The following is a 23,418-nucleotide window of genomic DNA, read 5'->3' on the forward strand; positions in this document are numbered from 1 at the left end:
ATGTGGCAGACCTTGAAGAAGGCATGGCCTGCTGATACTTTGACTTTGGACTTTTAGCCTCCAAACTGTGAGCTGATAAATTCTTGTTGTTTAAACCAATCAGTTTGTGGTATTTGTCCAGCAGCCCTAAAAAACTAAGTCCACATTCTTTCCTTGGTTGAAGCCTACCTCCTTTGTGACTTCTCTCCTACACAGAGTTAGGGAAGGCCACTTCTGTTTCTTTAGCATCTTGTACATCCCCCCAATATGACATTAATTTGTTTCCTTCTCAGTACATGTGCATATGAGTTCAAAGGACAGAAACAGATTCTCTTCAACTCCTAAAAGCTGTGTGATCTTAATCTGGACCTCAAAGTCTTTGTCTCTGAGACTGAGATAATAAAGGTGTCTATGTCATAGAGCTGTTGTGATGATTAGAGTACACATACACATAGTGCCTAGAATTGTGATTACCCTTAGTCAGAAACATATATTTTCTCTTTTGGTCTCTGATTCTGTAAATTCTAGCACAGGCATGACCTGGAGTTAGTGTCTAACCTTCTCATCCTGTCTGATATATCCTCCCTCACCTGCACTCACCTGAGGCTAAATATTCCCCACCCATTAAAGCTCAGTTCCAATGACTCCTCTTCTCCATAAGACTTCCCTAATTTCAGTAGAAAGAAGATCTTTCTCTTCTATGCTTCAGAAACACTTTATCTCTGTCTCTCCTTTCCACACATTTTGAGTTCCAAATTGAAGTTATATCATATGAGTCACATTTCCCTGGTAAAGCTTATGCTCCCAAGGGCAGATCCTGAGCTGATCATCTGCATCTACTTTCTTCCCCCAGCACCAGTGCAGAGCTGGACACACAGTTGGAGTTCTGAGAATGGGTGTGGATAAAAGACTGCAATTGTAGGCTTCCTTCTTCTGTGTTTTCATTTCATTGTTAGCAATACGGAGGACCTTGTGGCAGGGAACACTAGGCGGCACACTAGCTTCAGTGAATAGATCTGCCTTGCAATGAATGCCTCGGGTTGTACTCTCTTACTGTGTGACTAGAGATAATAGGAGCTGCTGAGTCCAAAACCATCCACTGCTGTGCTCTGGGAGCTGAGGGTCTCTAGGACCCCTCTAAGAAGGAAGTGTTTCTCCAAGCAGGGAAGAAAAACTAGAGTCAGGAAGACCTAAACTTCCATTAACAATAGCAGAAGAGGAACTCACCCCTTATCTGGGTGGTTAAAAGACCAGAGGTAGAGATGTCAGGAAAAGGGGATGACATTTCCTTCTGGAACTGTTGGAGTTGTGGGGAGGGTTGGGACGAGAGAGGAGATGGTTCCTTCTGGAGTAGTGATTATGCAGACTTTTAGGGATAATATCACTATTTCCATTATGTCTTCTTCATCAGCACCACCACTGCCATGTTGTCCTCGCATATCATTTTACACTTGAATAAAACATGCTTTCATAACTCATATCTTATTTGTATTTGGTTTAAAATCCTGTGAAATAAATATAAGTTTCAGTCATTGACTCATCTATGAGTCAATGGGGCTTAGAAATGTTGGAGCCTGGGGATTGGTAGAGCTGGGCCTCTTCCCTTGCACTGGACCTTGAAGGATGGGTCACAACTCTACAGGCAGAGTTGGCCCCATTTTGATGTAATGCCTATTTATTTCCCCTGTTTCTATTTCTGGCTTTCTGTCCTCTGGGGCAGTCATTTACTCCATTCTCACGTAGAGTTCTTTCGAGAGGTAGGCTGGGGAATGAATCAGCCCTTAAAGGCATGGTATGGATGACACCTTGCACTTAGGAAACCATTATTCAACCTTAATCATTGTAGCAACTTCATGTTTTCTGATTTGTCCCCAAATGCTCAGCAAATGAGCAACCAATGTGCTAAATCTTTAATACTTTTTAAATCAGTTTGTTAATTTGCTACGTAGAAACTTTTTTAACCACTAATATCATTATAATCCTATTTTTTTCCCCTCAGAACATAGAGCAAAGAGGAATAGAAAGGTAAATAAACTATCCAGGATTTTTAAAGCAGTCAGCAGACTAATCCTAGGAATTATTCATATATCTAGTTACATCCTCTGTGCGTGAGACTGTGTATAAAGATTTGGATAAATGCAGGGATCAACAAGGTGCATCAACAAGGTAGGTCCTGACCTCTTACAAATTCTGTGACACTAAAGGACACTAAATAATCCTTTATGCAAAAAGACTGGAATACAAGAATGAAAAATACTTTAATTTAAACCTCCAAAATAAAGCACATACTAGAAAAAAAATATATATTTTCCCCCAAAATTAGCAATGGGCTGTAACTATATTCTGCAACATTGGCTTATAAAATGATTTAAGATAGTTGGGAGAAAACTGCGGTGTTTACTACCTTGACAAAGTGAAGGCATACTAGATTTGTTCACCCCTACATATTTTTTCCATCCTTCCTTCCTTCCTTCCCTGACTCTTCACTCTTTATCCAACAAATTTTTGTTAAATACTTAGAAATAGTGCTCACAATTTGCAAGCTCACATACTTTTCTTTCTTATTGCTTCTTTTACTCTCTCCCTTCTCTTCCCTGCTTTCCCAAGAGTCAAAAGCTACAGTCATTCCTATCTTATTAATATACATACTGTAGCTCTCATCACACTCATTTTTGTTACCCAATGCCTGGGATATGTAGTGAAAATAGGTTTGAATGAATGATTTCTAATAACCATAACCACAATTGATTCTCTTATCATCATCACTGTGATCTCTTTACTCCTACTATAACTATTACTTCTACTATTTTTCTTCCACCTCTTCTTCCTATGATGATAATATCTTAGGTATGTTGTCATAATATGTATAAAAGCTCTAATATTATATAGAGGTATTCTGTACACAGAGAGAGGCATTCTATATACAGGTATTCTGACTATATTGTAGTCAGAAATGTTAAGGCCTTCCCTGTCAAATGGATGAACGAAGCAAAAATCAGGAGGCAACTGATCTCTCTTTTCTCATACTCCCTTGGATTTGGACTTCTTCCATTTAAGAAAAAGGTATTTACCTTGGCTTCTAGGACCCATGGGACAGTTTGGCCAGCTCAGAGCTACTAAGCTATTTTCAAGAATCCTGCCCCCTTTCCTTCTCTTGGGCTCCATTTAGGCCCAGGGCAATGCAGACCTCTGCGGGACATTTACCAGCCTCATTCAGAAGTGTGGCAACACATTCCACTGGCTGGCAACCTCCAGCAGCTCAGCCACTTGTGACCCCAGCTGGCTGTGACTGATTCAGCAGGGCCTCTGCCACCCACCAGCAGCCCCACTCTAAGCCTTCTCTTCCTCCTCTTTACCTGCGTCCTCACTGGTGTGGCCCTGGCTGAGTCAGAGCTTTGGTACCTGGATGGGCCTGTCTGAACATTAAGGAGGTGCTGCTTTCCAAGGGATCAAAACACAGCTCCTTAAGGATCATACTCCTTAGGGTACTTTTAAACCAGGAAGGGGCAAAGGGAAGGCTGAATGCCATCTTTCTGTTTCTTTCTTTCTTTCCATTTTCCTCCCTCCTGCCCTCCTTCCTTTCTCCTCCCCCCGCCAATCTTTCTCTTTCTCACTCTCTCACTTTTTCTTTCTCTGTTTCTTTACCTTTGTTTTCCTCCCTCTTTGCTTCCTTCTTTTCCTCTTCTGCTACTGCTCTTCAACTCCACTTCTCTGATCTTCCTGTTATTATTACTATCATTATTATTATTACTTTTATTTCTGTCTTTCACTAAAATAACTTTCTACAGTTTAGGTTAATGGAAATATTCTAATATATGGATGACACAGCTCCAAACTGAAACAAAGGAAAGCCTCCAAATTTGTTCATGCTTATCCTTGTTTAAATATGGGTAGCTGAGTTAGTAGTCATTAGCAACTTAAGTCCTTTTGATTAACAAAGCCATCAAGAATAGGGTTAGAAATTCTTCACAGTTCCCCCAATTGTATAGTATATTTTTCCTTTCTTCTTTTAATTATACTGTGTTTTGTTTGATAAATTACTCATTTGTCCACCTCAGTCACATGAGGATAGCACTCGTATTTTCTCAATTGACCTATTGATATTATAAACCACCTTTGCTTTCCAGGAATGAACATCGCTTTGATGTAGTATATTAGTCTATAGTAAGTTATGGAATTCTATTTATTTTTATTTTACTTTTTTTTTTTTCCTTTTTGCATTAATATACAAAAGAAAGATTGGTCTGCAGCTTTCTGTATTTTTACTAACTTTGCATTGCTTTGGCATCATCATAATGGTTATTACTTAACAAAGACTTGAAAGTTTGCTTTTTTTTCTCCTCAATGCTTTGGAACATTTTCATGTTACTGAAATGACCTATTCCTTAAAAGTTTGAGACAATTCACCCGAGAAACCATCTGGCCCTGGCATTTTTCAGAACTACAAGTAGTGGTATGTTGTTAAATGTTTAATAACTGACTCTTCAGAAAAAAAAAGTCTTGCAATTTCCACACTCTAATACCTCCACCACGACTGAGATCAAGCTAATAACACAATGCCACTGAACTTGAAGGTGGGAAGGGTTGTGTAGGATCAGCTCTCACCAGCTGCTGCCAGCCAGCTCTAGTACACTCCCGCTTTGGAATTTGATAGTTTTTTCTCAATTTTGTCATTTGCTGTCTCTTATGGAATCATTGTGGTCACATATTTTCTTTAAAAATCATCAATTTCATCCAGATTTTTAAACATTTTTTTTTTAGTTTTGAAATGTATTTCTTAGGATTCTTTTTATTTCCTCAGTGTCTCTGATACCCACCCTCTACCCTTTTGTTGTATATTTGTATTTTCTCTCTTTGTACTTATCAGGTTAACTGGAGTTTCTGTAATTTTGGATTGTTTGTTTTAAAAAGAAACCAATTGTCAGATTTATTTATCAATTTTAGTATTTTTCTGTTTTCTAATTTATCATTTTCTATTCCTCTTTATTTGTTCATTATGTTCTAATTTATCTGGATTTATTATTTTCAAGTACCAGAAAATGAGAATACAATAAAGAATTGACATTCATTATTATCATGTAAAATTTAACCAATAAAATCTCTTAGTATATACTGTTTTCATATATTACACTAGATTTTTTAAAAAAATTGAGCTAGATTCATTAACCATAGAAAATTTTTTATGCTTTTTACAATAAAACCAAATCTTGCTTCACGTCTGTACTTCTGCAACCCCACCAGGGTTGCTGGGTGACATCATTTAGTTATTTCCCTTATTTCATTCATGCCAATGGCCATTTTTCTACCCACCGTGGCCTTGTGTCCCCATCAAGTCTCCTGTGGTTAACAACTCCAATTTCGCTGAACAACACCCTCATTGAAACATTCCCTCTCACCATCATTTTGTCTCTGAATATAGGCTGTCTTCCAATCACACCATGGGGCAGAAAACATAATTTCCTTTTGGTCATGGCCTGTGCTGCCCATGATAGTTTGTATTAAGACCAAGTTAATGGAGTTGGGTTGTAGAAATTCCATCTAAAATTTAGATTTTTCAAATGGTCCTGCAGGTCGTTTGAGAAATTAGGGCAATGGCTTTTAAAACAAACACATGGACAAGAAAGGATTCACATTAAGCATCTTATATTTTCTCAATTTCCTTTTTTGTAAAATATGGAAAGGTAACTTTGGGCCACACAAGGGTAGATGGATTGATGGTTGCTGGTTAACATAATCCACTCTTAAGAGTGGTATGAGTATAGAGTCCAAGTGAAAAAGTAAGCACAACAGTGGAAGGAAGAGGAAGGAAAGTACTCTGGTTGAGTGCCTACTATGTGCCAAACACTACTTATATTCATTCGTTCTTTGAACCTCTCTACAAGATAGGTATTACTTTGAAATGGAGGCTCAAAAAAGTAAAATATTTTGACCAAAGCGATGAGGGAGGCAAGGTACAAAGGCTTCCTGATTATAGAATTTGTACACTTTCCCCTCCCAGGCACTACTGCCTTTCTTCTGCTCAGGACAATTCTATGTGATGTGTAATTTAACTCTCATTGCCATGGAGTGCCCATGTTGTGAGTTCTACAAATAAGCTGATTTGCTTCATACTCATAACGCTTGGGAATATCTTTGAACCTAAGAGGCATGCATTGACTGTCACTCAGCACATAGTAACAGAAGTTGTTTCGTTCTGCATCATTCCTGTTATCATTATTAGCATTGCCAAATGTCATTTGGAAACTGCTCCACCCAACTCTATCCTTTCAAATCTTTGAAACCTTGGCCACTGTGGTTGTATAGCTTGAGAATCTTACCCATGCACTGCTACCCACCTATTCCATCTCTAGTAAGTGCTCAGGACTATGAATCCCCTCTCTCTCTCAAGGTCTTGAATGTGTGCCCTGATTCAAACTTAGGTGCCCTGGAGCCAATGAAGACTTCATGGAAGTTTCTGGGAAGAATCCTTGTTTCTCTCCTTCAGTTTCACAACCTTTTTTTGCCTCAATGGTCCAACAAACAAATGAAAAACCAAAGAAAGAAAGAAGAAAGTAAGGAAGGGAGGAAGAAGAAAGAAAGCTGTTAAAGGAAGGAAGGATGAAGGAAAGAAAGAAAGAGAGAGGAAGGAAAGAAAGAAAGAGAGAGAGAAGGAAAGAGTAATTTACAGCTATTTTTAAAGTCACTAGCTGAAATCTCCTGGGGCATCTCCCTTCCTATCCTAGGACCCTTCTTTTTTTTTTTTTTTTTTTTTCATAATTTTACTATCATTTCCATTAGAGCTAGAACAAATATACACATTCATATTTCTTCTGTATTTCAAAACTTAAAGAATCCTTGCCTTAAAGAATCTTTTACAGATGAAAGCTATGCCAGTTACTTTTGGGCACTGCTCATCTTCCAAAGCTTCACCCTTTTTGGAAAATTGTTCCTGGATCATTGGAATGAGCCCTGATACCACTTTACCCAGAAACCATATTTATACTATATGATCAGCCCTCTGACATAGTGGATTAGCTCAGGAAAGGGAAGAGGGAAAGAAGACAAATGTGTGTTTTGGTGTGTGGCAAGTACTGAAACATGTAAAACCGAGAGCTGTGACACCTGCCTCCATGTGGACTGCAGAGAGCAGAGAAAGGTGAGCTCCAGAAAGAGAAGGATGGATAAGACATACAGAAAAACCTGGAAGTGTGCATTCTAAATGCTCCTCAAAAATGGGCTTACTCCCCTCTACGTGGGACCTGACTCCCAGGGGTGTAAATCTCCCTGGCAATGCAGGATATAACTCTGGGGGATGAATCTGGACCCGGCATCATGGGATTGAAAACATCTTCTTGACCAAAAGGGGGAGGTGAAATGAAATGAAATAAAGCTTCAGTGGCTCAGAGATTTCATATGGAGTCGAGAGGTCACTCTGGTGGACATTCTTACGCACTATATAGATAACACCTTTTAGGTTTTAATGTATTGGAATAGCTAGAAGTAAATACCTGAAACTACCCAACTCCAACCCAGTAGCCTTGACTTTTGAAGACAATTGTATAACAATGTAGATTACAAGGGGTGACAGTGTGATTGCGAAAACTTTGTGGATCACACTACCTTTATCCAGTGTATGGATGGATGAGTAGATAGAAAACTAAATGAAAAATAGGGTGGGATGGGGGGGATGATTCAGGTATTTTTATTTTTATTTTTTTATTCTTATCCTGATTCTTTCTGGTATACGGACAATGTTCAAAAATAGATTGGGGTGATGAATGCACAACTATATGATGGTACTGTGAACAGCTGATTGTACACCATGGATGATTGTATGGTATGTGAACATATCTCAATAAAACTGAATTTTTAAAAAATTGGCTTAGACTCTTCCTGAAGTCTGAGTATCCTTGTCCTTGGTTTCAATGGTGGGTTTGGGGAGCCTATTTCTGATTAGGCTAGGATTAAGTGGCTCCTTCTTTCTTACAATCACAGCTTCTCAATGAATAGGAATGTTGTCAGAGCCCCTGTAGCCTATTGCCTGCAATGCAGCATGGCACATGAGTGATGCCTAGCACCAAGACACCTGGAATGGATGCCCAACTCCAGCATGGCTAGAATGTGGAGGGCTGAATAGTGGCCCCTACAGTTATCCAGGCCCTAATCCCTGGAAGCTGTGAATGGTAACTTCCATGGCAAAAGGAACTTCACAGATGTGATTAAGGACCTTGAGATGGGGAGAGTATCTTGTATTATCTGGGTGGGCCCTAACTGTAATCACAAGTGGCCTTATAAGAAAGAGGCAGAGGGTGATTTGACAGAGAAGAGGAAGTAGCTGTGATGACAGAAGCAAGTGCTGGAGTGAGGAGAGGGAGGGTCAGGAGCCAAGGAATGCAGGCAGCTTCCAGAAGTGAGAAAAGTCAAGGAAATACATTATCCCCTCAGAGCCTCCAGAAGAAATACATCCAGTGAAAATTTGACTTTAGCGCAGTATCACTGATTTTGGACTTCTGTCTCCAGAAGCGTAAAATAAACTATTAGTATTGTTTTAAGCCATCAAGTTTGTGGCAATTTGTTACAGCAGCTATGGTATATTAATATAGTAGCCATGTGACCTTGGACAGGTTTCCTAACTACTCTGTGCTTCTGTTTCATCATTTGTAATGTGCAAACACATGCCTCGTCATGTGGTTGTGAGATCGATGAGCTAACAAAGGCCAAGTGCATAATATAATGCCTTACACGTGTACAGTACTTTATCTTCCTTATTCTCATCCCTGATATATTCCCAGGAAGTTTCAACATCCAGTTAAGCAAACATATTAAGAGTAATGCTAGAAATAATTTCCAGATCATTTGCCTCTCCAAATGGAATTTCATGTTTTTGTTTTTTATCAGTAAAGCACAATTTCTTGACACAACACACCACTGTTTGCTTGGCTGCTAGGAAACTCAGACTGGAATTGCCCTTTCAATTCCACCATCACATCCCAGATAGTAATACAGTTATATTCTTTTCTCTAAAAGGATTCCCTATCTCAATCTGTTTCTTTTTCTCCTTTCCAACCCTTTCTCCTCAGCTTTCTCTTTTTCTCTCCTTCTCTCATTATCTTGTTTCATATGTTATTGATAACATAAGGAAACATGAGGGAATAAATACTAAATAATTGTATTTATTACTATTTATTAAATTTATTAAATAGTAGTTATTACATTTACTAGCCACTCTAGTGCTGGACACTTGTGGATGTTATTTAATGTTCAGGGTTATTCAGCAATGTTTCTCTCTTTCTTTCTGTCTTTCTCTCATAAGTATGAGGAATAAGAAGAAAACAAGTTTTGGAGTCTAGTTTTCTGATTCCAACATTTGCTTATTTTATGACTGTTGGAAACAGGTCTAATTCTTTGAGATTCAGTTTTCTCATCTGTGAAATGGGACCATAAATGTCCCCTCTACAGGGTTGTTGTTAAGACTAACATAAAATGATGTACATGGGGCTCTTCATGGAGAGCCAGACAGGTTATTGGGATGCCATATTGGATAACTATTTTTCCTCAGTACTTACCATGTTGTCTGCCATGTGACAGGCACTCAGTAAGCATTTTGCTTATTTAATGCTTGCATTCAATATAATTTTAGATACACTGTTAAGTTATTGATATAGTAAGGACTTCTACCCAAGTTTGTCTGACTCCAAATCTACTACAAAGAAATTGGAGAGAAACTATCAAGTAATAGATCAACTCTGATGTGAACTGACACTCCTTGGGCTTTCCTTTAAAAGTGACCACTCTAAACAAGGAAAATGCTATTTTATGTCACCTGTCTGTGGTTTTTGAAGAGACCAATTTACCTTATGTGGTCCAAAATTCAACTCTTTCTCTGCTGAAAGAGATACAAATAGCTATCCCCAAATTCTCTTTTTCCTGTTCTATATGTATATTATTTTTATTTCTGACATTATACTTTTTAAATCACCTAATAGGTAATATTTCTAAAGACATCTATATTTCTCATATTTAATAAACTTTGACTAGTGATTGGGATGTCAATTTAACTCAACAAACTTTTACTAAATACCTACTATGTGCAAGAATCTTCCCACATACTTATAGAAAGCAAATCAACTATTCATGTATCCATCCATCCTTCTACTTCACCAGCCATCCAACCATCCATTTAGGCAAGCATCTGTGGACCACCATTGTGGTCTATTTGTATATGTGCCAGGTGCTGGAGCAGATGATATGTTGTAGTCTCTGTCCATGGAGGGCTTGGGGTCCACTCCTGAATCCAGACAAATGATCTGATCATCAAAGGAAGGTGGTAATGACAGTGATAAGGGTTTACCCAGGGACTGAAGGGAAGCAGGGTGAAAGTGTGCTAATTCTTACAGAAAGCAGTGATTGTAAGGAAGATTTCACGGAAGAAATGTAGGGCTGAGGTTGGGGAGTTTAGGAAGGAGGATTTCAGGGAAAAGAAAAAGAACCTTAAATAAAAGCTTTAGAAGCATTAAAGGGAAAAGATGTTATGGCTAGATTAGACATGGTATTTGAAAACATATAATCAAAGAAAATTTCTTTGCTTCTTCCAGACAAGAGTGCAGATAGGCATTTGGTTGTCTGATGCAAATAAGTTAGAATTACATACTAGCATACTAGCATGCCATATATCAAGGCAGGCAGCTTTCTGAAATTAATGCATGCATTCTTACTTTCTATTTTTCTTTTTCTTTCTTTTCCCTGAAACATTACTGACAGTCATGGCTATAGTCCACAACTCTTGAAGTTGACATATGCTGAGTGACAGATCCGAGATAAGAGTAAAATACATTTGAATGTGCTGATAAAGGAAAAATGGGAAAGGGATGAAATTATAGAGTTATAAAGGTGTACCTTTAAAGCTCTTAGGAGGATAAATTGCTAATCAGGAAGAGAACTACATAGAGGCTTGATAAGTTTGAATGCAGAAACCCTTCTGAGATAGAAAATCTTTCTAGTGTGTAGTGGTTTTAAAAGAGGTCTAATGAGACCCATTTGAAAGTACTGGCTCTGTTAGGTATGAAGGAGAATTGTAGAGAGATGTTCAGATGTCTGAATGAGCAGTAATAAGCCCAACAGAGCCAAGGTGGGGTGTCCCATTGGCCAAGGGGCACACAAGCTATCTTTGGAAACTCATCATTCACAATAGTACATTTGGTTCCCTTCAATTTCTGACAAGTGGAAGCCATTTGTGAGGAAATAACTGACATGGATCAAGTCAATCATAGCTTGGAATTTCTTATAACCTATAATTCTAGTATATTCTATCATTTTATAGTCAATGAAACACTTAAATACACACAAATGCACTCCTGCACATATGGGTTTTTATAAAGCATATATAATTTCAATTCTTATCCTGTCACCAACCTCCCATACAATAATTTCTTCAATTGTTTAATTTTTAAGAAGCTGTAGTAACTACCATGTGGTTTTCGTATTTTCCTTTCTCCAGGATCATTGGGCCTGTAGTGAATAGGGATGACAAATTGCTAAGATTCTGCCCCTGCATTCCTGGTCCAGCTGGTTGATTGTGGGGCCAGCCAGACGATCTCTTCTTGGAACTGCGGAAATGGTGAGGGGAGACCTAGAGGAGGAGCCCATTCAACGCATTCACGTAGAACAGTGCACCTGTCCCTAGAATCCTGGAAACCCAGCTCTTTGAAGACTGCTGATGTGGATCCATTTGAAAAATGTCCCCTCTGTCTCTCTGCCAAACAGTTTGCAAAACAATTTGTTAGAAATGGAAACCACAGTTGCCTTCACATTTCCCATAGTAACAACACAGCCACCCACTGAACAAGCAGGCATCCAACCCAGACTGCTCCAGAAAGACACATCACAAAAAATTTCTGATAAAAGGCTAATTTAAATTTCCTTATGATGCCTTTAACACCTCCAAAATTTACTTGCCAGATGAACCATTCCTGAGGTACTAATCCTTCAGTTATCTCAAGTATCAATATATAATATGATAAACTCTGAAACAGGATAGATGGATTTTGATTTTAATTAAGATAACATTTATCTTAGGATATGGAACCTCAGAGAATAAGAAGTGTAGAAGGACAACCTGTTGCTAACCTATAAACATATTAATTACTGACGATGCTCCAGATGCTGTGTCATTTCATGTGTGGGTGACATATATCTTATATCATATCATGTGATATACTGTCTCAATTTTAACGGACAAAGTGAATATGTACATTAAGAAAAGTGCAAAACAGATTCTAACTTGTCTAATGAATAAATATTCAGAGCTAAGATGGCGTACTGTTAAGGGAAACTGGTGTAGAGTAAGGTAGACTAGGCCGAATTGTGGCTCCTCCATCTACTAGCTACTTAGCCTTAAGAAAGTGTCTTAACTTCACTGAGTTTAGGTTTCCTTAGCTATAAAATGATAGTACTATAATAGATGTAACTCACAGGGTTTTAGCAATAATTAAATTGTATCATATATGTAAAGCATTTATGACACTGCTGGGTTCAAGAAAGTACCTACTATTTCTCAGCCATAATTACTACATTATGATTATACTGGGAAGCCTTATGGAAAGCATGACAAGGCAGTAGCCTTTGAGTGGACCAAGAAGGCAAATAGAATTAGACAAGCGTAGTACTAATAATAATTATCATTTTTGATAATTGAGTGTTAATTAAAGGAGAAACATTTTAATACATATATTTAATTCCCATAGCATTCATAGAATTTTCTCAAGTTAACAACAGGAAGTTAATACTATTTTCTCCATTTCAAAGGTTAGAAAATTGAAGCATAAAGAGATTAAATAATTTTTCTAAGGATATCTATTTATCTATATCCTTAGAAATATATATATATATATATATTTACTGACTATAATAATGACGATATTAACTACCAAATAACAAACCAGCCTAAATTCAGAGCCTTTAGTTTCAACAGCAAATGCTGTTAATTTATAAAATATCCATTATGGTATTTTATGAAATCCCTCATTGTATATAACATTTGTGTCATAGCTTTATATGCCATCTTCTGCAATAGACTGATGAGAATGAAAGGTCAATGAAGTAAGAACAAGGACAGGAAAGAGTGAACAGAATGAGAAGCACAGAATTGGTGGAACAGGAAGACTGTAGCAAGGAATGAAAATGATTTGGTTTATGCTGGAGGGTGAACGTATGTTGTTGGTTTTTCCAAGAATATTTTCATTTAACTAGGGTTCTCAGGAAAGATAAGGCCTCAATCCAAAGAAATAAGTTGTTAATGATGGAATGCATGGCTCCTAAAAGACTAGGGGAAAGAAATATTGAAGCGAGCATGAGAACTATACCCAAAATATTCAATCATTTAATCCTTCCTTCAATCAATATATTTTAACTGTCTCTGTGTGCCAGATTCCATATGTTTTCCATGCTAGTCGAAAGTACTAAGTCGAATTCTCTTTTTCCCTCAATTTCAAAAAAATGTATAGAAATATTATAAAAATTTTACAAAACACACATACTTTTCACCTAGATTCACCCATTGTTAACATTTTGCCATGTTTGTTTTCTTTTTTGGCTGGACCATTTTGGATTTAGTTGCAGACATCAAAACACATTACCATTAAATATTTCAGAATGTATCTTCATAGAATAAGAAGTCTATATAACCACAATACAATGATCACACATAGTAAATTAAACATCAATACAGTTCCATGATCTAATGTACCTGAAATATTCAATTTATTCCAATTGCCTCAATTGATGTTATTAATAGATTTGTTTTCCTAATTCAGGATACAATCAAGAATCAGCTGGAAGTAGTCCTCATATCTCTTTTACCTAATATAGAAGAGTCAACCAGAGTCTTTAAAAAAATCATAACATTGACATTTTTAAAGAGTTCAGGTCATTTATTTTGCAGAATCTTTCTCAATTGGAGTTGTCTGATTTGTTGTCTCTTGATTACATTTAGGTTAAACAGTTTCGCAAGAACACTACATGGGTAATATTGTGACTTCAATGTATTATTTACAAAGCTCATCATGTCAACTTATTTAGTCTCTTTATCTATAAGTGAGAATTTAGAATTCTGAAGGGGCAAATCCCAGCCTCAATTCCCTATGCTGCCTTTGCTTGGAGCACATATTCTGCAGTGAGGTCAGTGCAACTCTGTGTTCATTTATCTGCAATTCATTATGTTCATTCAATCACTCATTAATGAATGAATGGTGGGCTCATCGATGAAATGATTTCTATTTATGGTGGTGAAAAAATATTTTTCATAAGTTAAAAACCTTTATATGCAAGGCTGGGGACCATATCTGTATGGGGGTTTTGATTATTATTAAATTATAATTTTCTCAAAGTAGGGGAAGGGACATCTAAAAAAACTGAAAATAGTAAGTTTAGGATGAGGAAGATAGAAACTTACTTTCTATAGCAGCTACAATCTTGTAAAGTACATTAAATGGGTGACCATGGACCAAGTTACTTAACTTTTCCAGGCACAGTTGATTTATTTTAAAATGAAAGGGATCACTTAAAGGTTCTAAATTCTTTTTCCTCCTTGACATTCAGTTTCAAGCTAAGTCTGTTAACATTTTAAAATGTGGTTTGGATAAATTCATTGAACACAAATATATAGTGGGTTATTAAGGGAAACTTGGATGCTTGGAAACTTCCCTAATATCTTCAGTAGACATCATAGAAGGATCACCACCGTAGCCCCAGTGGTACCATGCTTACACTACCCAGCTTATGTTAACTTCACAACCAATTGTGGCTCATTCTGACTTTCAAACACCTGGCTCATTGTTTCGTGTATGGTTTCTTTTTCTCTTTATCCTTCTTAATACTTTGCCAAGGTATTCTTTGGTTCTCGATCCTCTACCATGATACAAATGTGTTCTTTGACATTGTTGCTGTTGATGGCTGATGTAAACAGGTCATCCCAGCCTGGTCCTGGCTCATAAAGAGCCTGAAGAGAGGGGCTGCTGACAGTTTACCTTGGCTATAGAATGAAACCCAGACAACAAGAGCATCAGTCTGACCAAGTACGCCAATTTGTAATCTTCTCAATTGTTAAACCCAGAGACACAAAGACATTCTGACCTTTTCAGTTTCAGCAACACATTCCATATGATTTGTTTCCATTTCATGGTATATCTGGGGAAATCGAAAGTAGAAGCCACTCAAAATGTTGGCTGAAGAAAAAACACAAAAGAGGGACTGATGAATTTGAATCACCCTGGATTTGAGAATAGGGCATATTTTTTCCACCAGGATTTGAGTGTGTTTAACTGATGAGGCTTATTCATTCATTTACTCATTCATAGAGTAAGAATCTCTGTAAGAATGATGGTAAAGAGTATAAATCTTGGAACTCGACTGCCTTCCTTTGAATCTCAGATCTGCCACTTACAGAGAAGTCAAATAACTTTAGAGACCTCAGTTTCCCTACGTAAAATATGGGAATATTAATGGTAGCTACTTCACAGGATTGATGAGGATTAAATCTGTACTGGTAATTAAATCCTTCAGAACATTACTTGATACACAGCAAGGGCTACATATACATTAGTTATTACTATTAATCAATAAAACTGTGTTTTACTGTACCCTTTCGCAAGGTCTTCTGGGAAGCATGTAGATATTTATGTTATTACGTAAAATTTAATACATTCAATGCTAAAAAACACACCACTGCCATTTTTTATCTTCTATGAGTTAGGTGCTTTAGATGTATCATTAATGTTACTCTCCACAGTCATTTTACTAAGTAAGGAATTACTTGCCCATTTGACAGATGGAGAAAGAAAGGCTTAGAACAATTACATAATGTGCTCAAGGCATCTCAGCTAAGTGAATGGTAGAGTCAGGATTGAAAGCCAGCACTCCATGCCTCACAAAGTTGTACTGTTTCTTCTATACCACCTTGCCAGTTGGGTAGGGTAGGTAGACAACAACTTCTGACAACATAGATAACTGTATGTAATTCCTCCCTAATAGGTAAGCTAAAGTTATTTATTTATTTATTTATTTATTTTTAATTTAATAAATTTTATTTTGAAATAAATTCAATCTTACAGGAACAGTTGCAAAAACAGTACAAACTCCATACATAGAACTCCATCATACCCCGACCCCCCCCCCCCCAAACCCCGATCCACCACCTTTACCATCCTATCACACATACCACCATTTCTTTCTTTCCCTCCCTCTCTCCCTCCCTCCCTATCTATCATCTGTTGCTCTGTCCTCTGAACATATGAGAGCAAGCTGCACACATCTTTGAACAATAAAGTTATTTATTTTTATGAGAAACAAGGCTTGCAGGAGACTTAATTAGCACATTAATACCTTTAAATATTTTGTAAACATAAACCCAATAGAAGAATGAAGGACAGTGTTTATTTTGTAAGCACATTCTTTAAAAGAATTATTCATCCTAGTAAGTCTCTTACATAACAATTAGTAAATAAGTATTTCTTAATAATTTAGGTTTAATGAATCTTGGGATGATTAGACATTAAAGGCTTGCACACTAGTTTTTATTTTTTTAGAAGGGGCAGAGCTAGGAGGAGATTCAAGATTATATAGTTTTATTTTCCCCAATTTATTAATCAAATTAGATGCCAGCCAACCAAATGGGGGACATTTTAAAAATAAAATGATCTACACAACCACACAGTCATTGGTATAGCACAACAGCTGTTTTCTTTTTTCTTTTTCTTTATTATTTTATTTTATTTTTTTATTTTTTTGCATTTCCTTCAAGACTTACTCAGTATGGGGCTGTAGTAACTTTATATTGGAAGTATTTTTAAGAATAGCATACTGCCAGGAACACAGGGTCTTAATAAATATGATTTCTTGAGAAGATCCACAAGTTCATCTTCTGCTCCCAAGAGTACAATGTAACAGCTTTATTTGATTAAGAATCATGCACACAGACTGCGTTACTGCTCATAATGACAGAAAGAAGTATTAAATATGAAGAGAAAGTCACATTTTCCAGTGAGATATTAAATAGACAAAATAGGCTGAAAGATCAGGGAGGGAGGAAGTTTTAGAAGGGAAAGGAGAGGAAGAACAGTTTTCAGCTACCTGACAGATAACATATATAGAGATAAGAATATCATTGTTATTTGTTTTTTGGAACTCTTTCTCAACCAAAAAAGGTCATTCTGTCTACTTATAACACACATGTGTATATATATATATTTTCAGAATTTACTAATTGTTCAGCCCTACACGTGATGTAGATATTAACAACCCCATTACACTGATAAGGAAACTGAGAGGTTAAGTGATTTGCATGAAAGTTGTAGGGCTGATAAGTAATGGTGGTAGGCTTTGCCGGAAGGCTGTTTGACTTTGGAGTCTGCACTCCTAACCATACACTTTTCTACCATTCATGGAATCCTTCTTGGAATTCTTAAATGTACCAGGAAGGTGAACTGGTTTATGGACACCTGTTAGATGCTTTACATATATTATCCTTAATTTTACCAAAGCTCTGAGAAGTAGCTAGTATCATCTATGTCTGACACTCCAAGAAGCAGAGACCCAAAGAGGTTGGCAATTAATGCAAGTTTACACAAATAGTAAATTGCAGAGTTGGAATTCAAACTCAGATCTGATTTCAATGTTAAGCCCTTTCCACAACAACATGCAGCCTTTCCCCGACTCTCTGATTATCCATCAAATTTATGACAAAAGTGATAAAAGACAGGAAGCAGTAGTGTCAAACATGTTTGCCTGTATAAGGAAATGAGAGAAGGTAAGAACAACACAAGAGGCAAGTTAATTCAGCTGAATAACTAATTTCTGAGGACCTATTATGAGCAAGGCACTGTGCTTGGTGCTTCAGTGACTAACTCTTCTCACTGAGAAACCCCTGATCTGGCACATGCTGTAGGCAAGTACACAACAACCGTGGAACTGTAGACATTATTAAGGAGTGGCACAAAGATGGATGTGGTAGCAGTGGCTACATAAGGAAAGCCATCTGATTAAATATATATACCTATCTACCATTATAAGGCACTCTGCTAGGTCTTCATATGTATTATTTTACTGATGTTCACAAGAGTCCTTTTAAATAAGAACTACTACTGTTTCCATTATACAGATGGGGAAATGGAAGCTCAGAAGCTCAAGAGGATTAAGAATTTTGTGTAGAGTCACACAGCTAGTAAGCCCTGGAACTGGGATTCAGACAGATCTTTACTCCCGAGTTAAGGATACAAACGACTTTCCCATATTAGGTATATTCCAGGATCTCACTTCAGGCTTTGAAGGCCTAGAGTCAGGTTCTTCACAGTACCCTGGGTTGACAAAAATCTAACTAACAGACATAGGAGAGCAGATTTGGAGACCAAAAGCCGATTTCATTCATTTTTTCAACAAGCATGTATTGAACTCCTTCTATGTGCTAAATAATGTTCTAGGAGGTAGGGATACAATGGTAAATTTTAAGCTTTGTTAGACAAGACAAACTATCAAAGAGTTAAAAAGGAAGGAAGGAAGGGAGGGAAGGAGGGAGGGAGGGAGGCATATAGATTACATGATGTAGTGCTAAAAGCTTTGAAGAAAAATAAGGAAGATTATGTTCAAAAGTAATGAGTAAGGGTAGCTATATCAGGAAAGCCTTTAACAGGAGACAAGACCTGGTGAATGAAGTGAGGGCACCTGCCATTAGAAACCCAGAGGAAGAAAATTCCAGGAAAGGCAGTCTCTGAGGCCACTGAGTCGTCTAGCATGTGGGTATCAGAACATGAATATTTGACAGAATGGTTCAGGGAGGGAAAGAAGGAGAGGGGTAGGAGAAGGGATGCAGAGGTAAGCAGGGGCTGAACCTGGAGTGCCTTGTGGGCCATGAACACAGAGCCTGGAAGTTACTTTGAGCGTTAGCCACAGGAATGTTCTGAGCAGAAGAGTAACGTGCTCTGCATTAAGTTCTAAAAACTTCATCTTGGTACTGTGTGGAGATTTTACTACAAGGACACAAGGATGGAAGCAGGGTACCAGGCAGGAGGCTGTTGAAGCTGTCTGGGCGAGAGATGATGGTGGCATGGGCCAGGGTGAAAGCACTGGAAATGGAGAGAAGTTTGAGAAATAGAACTTTCTTGAGGATCAAGAAGGTTACACTTGGATAATCAACAAATTCTCTTACTGGATTCAAGCTACAATGGGAAACAAAATCATAATCAGAAACCACTTCTGAGTTTTCCATGAGCAATTACTCCAACAGGAACTGAAAGTCTTGTGACCGGAAGGCAAACTTGATGAGCCAAGAGATAATCAAGGAGCTTCCTTTGTGGGCATGGAATTTTAATAAGCAGAGTAAGATAAGAATTTTATGCTGACTAGCACAAGAGAACGCCTTATTTGACATTTTCATAGTAAGGATGGTCTTGCCAAAGGCGTGAGAAATGTTGAATTTAGTGGCCATAATCCTGTGCACCCATCTCATTTTGCCTGTGAGATCAGCAAGTTAGATGCCTGAGCATTCAAAGTCCTCCTCCCTGATAAAAGCTTAGATCGGCCTGGAATGTTTGTTTCTAACATGTTTCTTTTGCTGCACTCCCAAGGCTAACCACCTTTATTGTGACTTATTACACGATTGTGCATCAGGTCTAAAATTTACCCATTATTACCTAGGTCTGCAAAAGAATGTAGCTATTTTTATTTCCCCATAACTGATCAAAATATTCTCACAAGCCTTTATTAACAGAGGTGGAGCGGGTCAAATGATGAGACTGATGATCACCACTTTCCTTTTTAAGATATGTCAGTTTTTTTTCCCTGCTAAACTTATTCTCTTTGGAGAGAATGTATAATCAAATTCAAGGCTCAAACATTCTACTGTGGCTGTTTCTTTCCTCTCCTAGTCCTTCTCCCCACCATGGCACCCGTCTGCAGGGCAAGCTCCAGTAATTTATGGTAGCAGGAAGAGGAGCTTTAGCTGGTGTCCTGACGTCACTAGTTTCTAGCAAGCTGGTTAGTTTGAATCGGTCTCTGTGCACATATTTTCTTAATTGAAATTGAAATTTTAAAAAAAGTACTTACGTACATATGCATTTATTTTATGCATGGCATTTTTGCACTTACTGCTGAATTCCATAGTGCTGGATATTTGTCTCTTGTCTTGAGATGCCCCATATTCAGTAGCTCCCTCATTCTGGCCACAGACCTCTGGGGCATCACTGTCTTCTCAATACCTTTGGTGTCCTTGCCTCAGGTCACTTGGGGATCCCTAGGTCTCCTGAATTCTCTACAGAGACATATCTCTCTAAACACCTCTGTGTCTCCCTGCTGTCTTCCATCTCCCAGGCCATCCAGATAAAGCTGGGAAGAGAAGCAGCAGCCTGCATCTTCTTATATTGTCATACAGTCTCCTTAGACTTCTTTTTCAATCTTCCCACTCCAGCCTCTCCTTTGGCTAGGGCCCTTAGCAGGAGTCAGGCAGCGTCCTGATTCAGTTGCATTCCCTCCAAATCATTCTCCTTTTGGCACCCCACCTAGAAACGAAAGGTTTCTCTGCTCCTTACCCTTCCTTTCCATCTCCTCTCCTCTTTGGCCTTGTCCCTCACATTTCCATTGGCATTAATGGCAAAAGGCACTCACAGAACAAAGATAGCTTGCTGATAAAGAAAAATATATGAGGAGGCATTCTTCAGATATTATTACTGTTAATTAGGCCAGCCAAGGAGCCAAGTTAGTGCCCATTGCTTATCAATGCTCTGACTTTTTACATGTATCACTGCTAGAAGGCGATATACTTCCCCTTCATCAAAGTTCTTAGGGCATACATATAGTCCCTAAGGGTCTATGAAAAGTGCAAACAGAGCTATACTCACATATGAAAGGAAAAGAAAGAGACAATTAATAGTTTACAAGAGTTTATTTGCTAGACACTGCTAGGATATTTATATACATTTTCCAAATTAATACTCCCAACAAATAAACGAAATCCCTCCATTACAAATCTGGAAACGGAGACTAAGTCTCAGATCAATACAGTTATCTGCTTACTGATGTCCTACAAGTATCTAAAATCCACATTTTCTACTCTTCTCTGTATGGAGGTTCCTCCTTCTTTATTCCCTATTTTGATGAATGTTACCAATATACATCCAAATTCTAGAGTCAGAAAATTTGTAATCATACTGTAACACTTCGTTCCACTCATTTTCCCAGTTAAGCAGATACCAAGCTTTAAAGATTCTGCTACCTTAATATATTTTTCCTTTTTGTCCTCTTTTCTCTGTTAACCATGTGACTGGCTTGGTTCAGACATTTATTGCTTCTCAGTGCAACACTGCAATATCATCCTTATTGGCCTGTTCCATTTTATATTCCACAGACTATAGGTGATATTTCTGAAACATGGATTTTATTGTGTCACTTTCTTGCTTAAAATTCTTACAGTGGTTGTGGTAGATTCAGTGATGCACCCCAGAAAACAAAACAAAACAAAACAAAACACGATCTTAATCTTAATTCCATTCTTGTGGGTTAGAATCTATTGTAAATAGGACCTTTGGAAGATTTTTTTTTTTCCAGTTAAGTTGTGGCCAACTGCATCAGGATGGGTCTTAATCCTACTACCAGAAGCCTTATAAAGAGAAAGCCACAGTGGGGAGCCAGAAGCAGGAAGTCAATGGAACCCAGAAGAGAAAGAGAAAAGAGAGGACATCACCGTGTGATGAGAAAGCCAAAGAACCCAAAGATTGGGGGCCAGGCAGAACACTACCGATTCTGGGAGGAAGCAAACCTTTAAGCCTCTGAAATCATGAGCCAATAAATTCCTCTTGTTAAGCTAGCCTATTGTGTGTTATTTGTCATAACAGCCAGGAAATTAAGGCAATGTTTTTCCATTTCCTCCTTAATAAAGTCCATCCTCCTAGTTTGCCTTAAAATGCCCCTGACCTGCCTACTTTCAGCCTTACCTCTATGCCATCCTGGGAGTTCACACTTCTCTGCCATTGCAATTGCTTGCTGTTCCTTTGGCCTAAAATGCCTTTTCCTTTGTCTGCCTCTGTCAGTGAACTTGTCTAAAAAGACCAATCTAAGAGTAAAGCTTTCCTGATCCCCAGTTAAGATCAACCCTTCTTACTATGTGCTTCCACTAAACCACACTTCATAGGAAGTTTTCCTCCTTAGATGCCTGTAGTTATAGAGTCATATTCATATTTATATCTCTTGTGCCAAGAAAAATACCTAGATCTTAGCAGGCACCTACTAAATATTCATAGTCCATTTTGAAAGAGAGACATAGATGAAGAGAAAAGAAAAGAAGAGATAACAGGAAAATAAAAAAGTAATGAGAAAGATGGGAGAGGGAGAAAGAGAGAAAGAGGCAGAAATGGAGGAAAAGAGAGGGGAAGGTGGAGGAAGAGGAAAGGCAGACAGTAGGATTATTAGTCTAGACATTTAAATAGAAAAGATTGCTATGTCTCCATTATCAAATCTGTAAGCACTTGTTCAGAGACTAAGATGAAAACAAACATGGGCTCTACAAAGCACATTTGGGAAGGTGTCAATCCTGGAACAATCCCAGCTCATCTCTCTGGCTTTTCTATTTAAGTCAAGACTTTCTGGGCATGCTCTGCAAAAACATAGTGAGAATGCAGCTGAAGTAAATGTGTTTTGTTCTATTACTGTTATTTTCAAGAGAGATGAGTTAAAATACCTGCTATCCACATTGGAGAGCAGTTATCAGCCTGGCAGCTTATGGAAGGGTTGCCTAACCCCCCAGATTGTGATCTGGGTGCTTGGCACACACTCTGATAGAGAAAGTTCCCTGTCTGACTCTGGATTCATGGGCCAGGTGATCTGAGCACTGAGTAATGCAGAATCCAGGTGCCACCTGAACATGGACTAAAGTCAGAGGTTATAGAGGGCTTGTGACTAGCAGGAAAACAAAATATGTGAATGAAGAAATATTAGGCTTATTTATTTGATTTATGGAAATAAAATAATATTTTTTGGCATTGGAGCTGCGTTTGTGGCATATTTTCCTTGTCTCTTCTACCACTCCCACCCCTCCCCAGTAGTGGCTACTGGAGGTATCTCAGATTGAATAATAATAATGAATATGAGGACAACTGTAAACCTGGTCCATAATAGAAACTGTACCTGTCAGGCAGGGGTCAAGCACTAAATGCATTACATAGAACAGATAATGTAATTCTCAAAATATATTTATATATTTTCAAGGTGGGTATCATTATATCTGTTTCCCAGAGGTAAAGTAACTTGCTCAATGTCACATAGTAAGTAGCAGAGGGGTTCAATCCCAAAAAACCTTCCCATTGCCCAAGATTAAGTTCTAAATTCCCTACCATTGTTCTTCACGAACAAGGGCCACCGGTTTCTCTGATCTCATCTCTGACTGTTCCCTTCCTCCTTCACAGTTCTTTGATTACACCGGTC

The 23,418-nt window shown here is 37.9% G+C and overlaps 1 long non-coding RNA gene across 1 annotated transcript in view; it reads right to left on the bottom strand.

Annotated features, from left to right (window-relative positions):
- The window catches only part of LOC119535965, a 151,798-nt gene that overhangs the window by 23,030 nt on the left and 105,350 nt on the right, over positions 1-23,418 (bottom strand). The window contains exon 2 of the long non-coding RNA XR_005217324.1: positions 15,088-15,179. This is a non-coding gene — a long non-coding RNA (uncharacterized LOC119535965). The remainder of the gene's footprint in view (positions 1-15,087; positions 15,180-23,418) is intronic.

The sequence above is a fragment of the Choloepus didactylus genome, chromosome 6 (genome assembly GCF_015220235.1).
Source record: "Choloepus didactylus isolate mChoDid1 chromosome 6, mChoDid1.pri, whole genome shotgun sequence".
NCBI classification, from domain to species: Eukaryota; Metazoa; Chordata; class Mammalia; order Pilosa; family Megalonychidae; genus Choloepus; species Choloepus didactylus.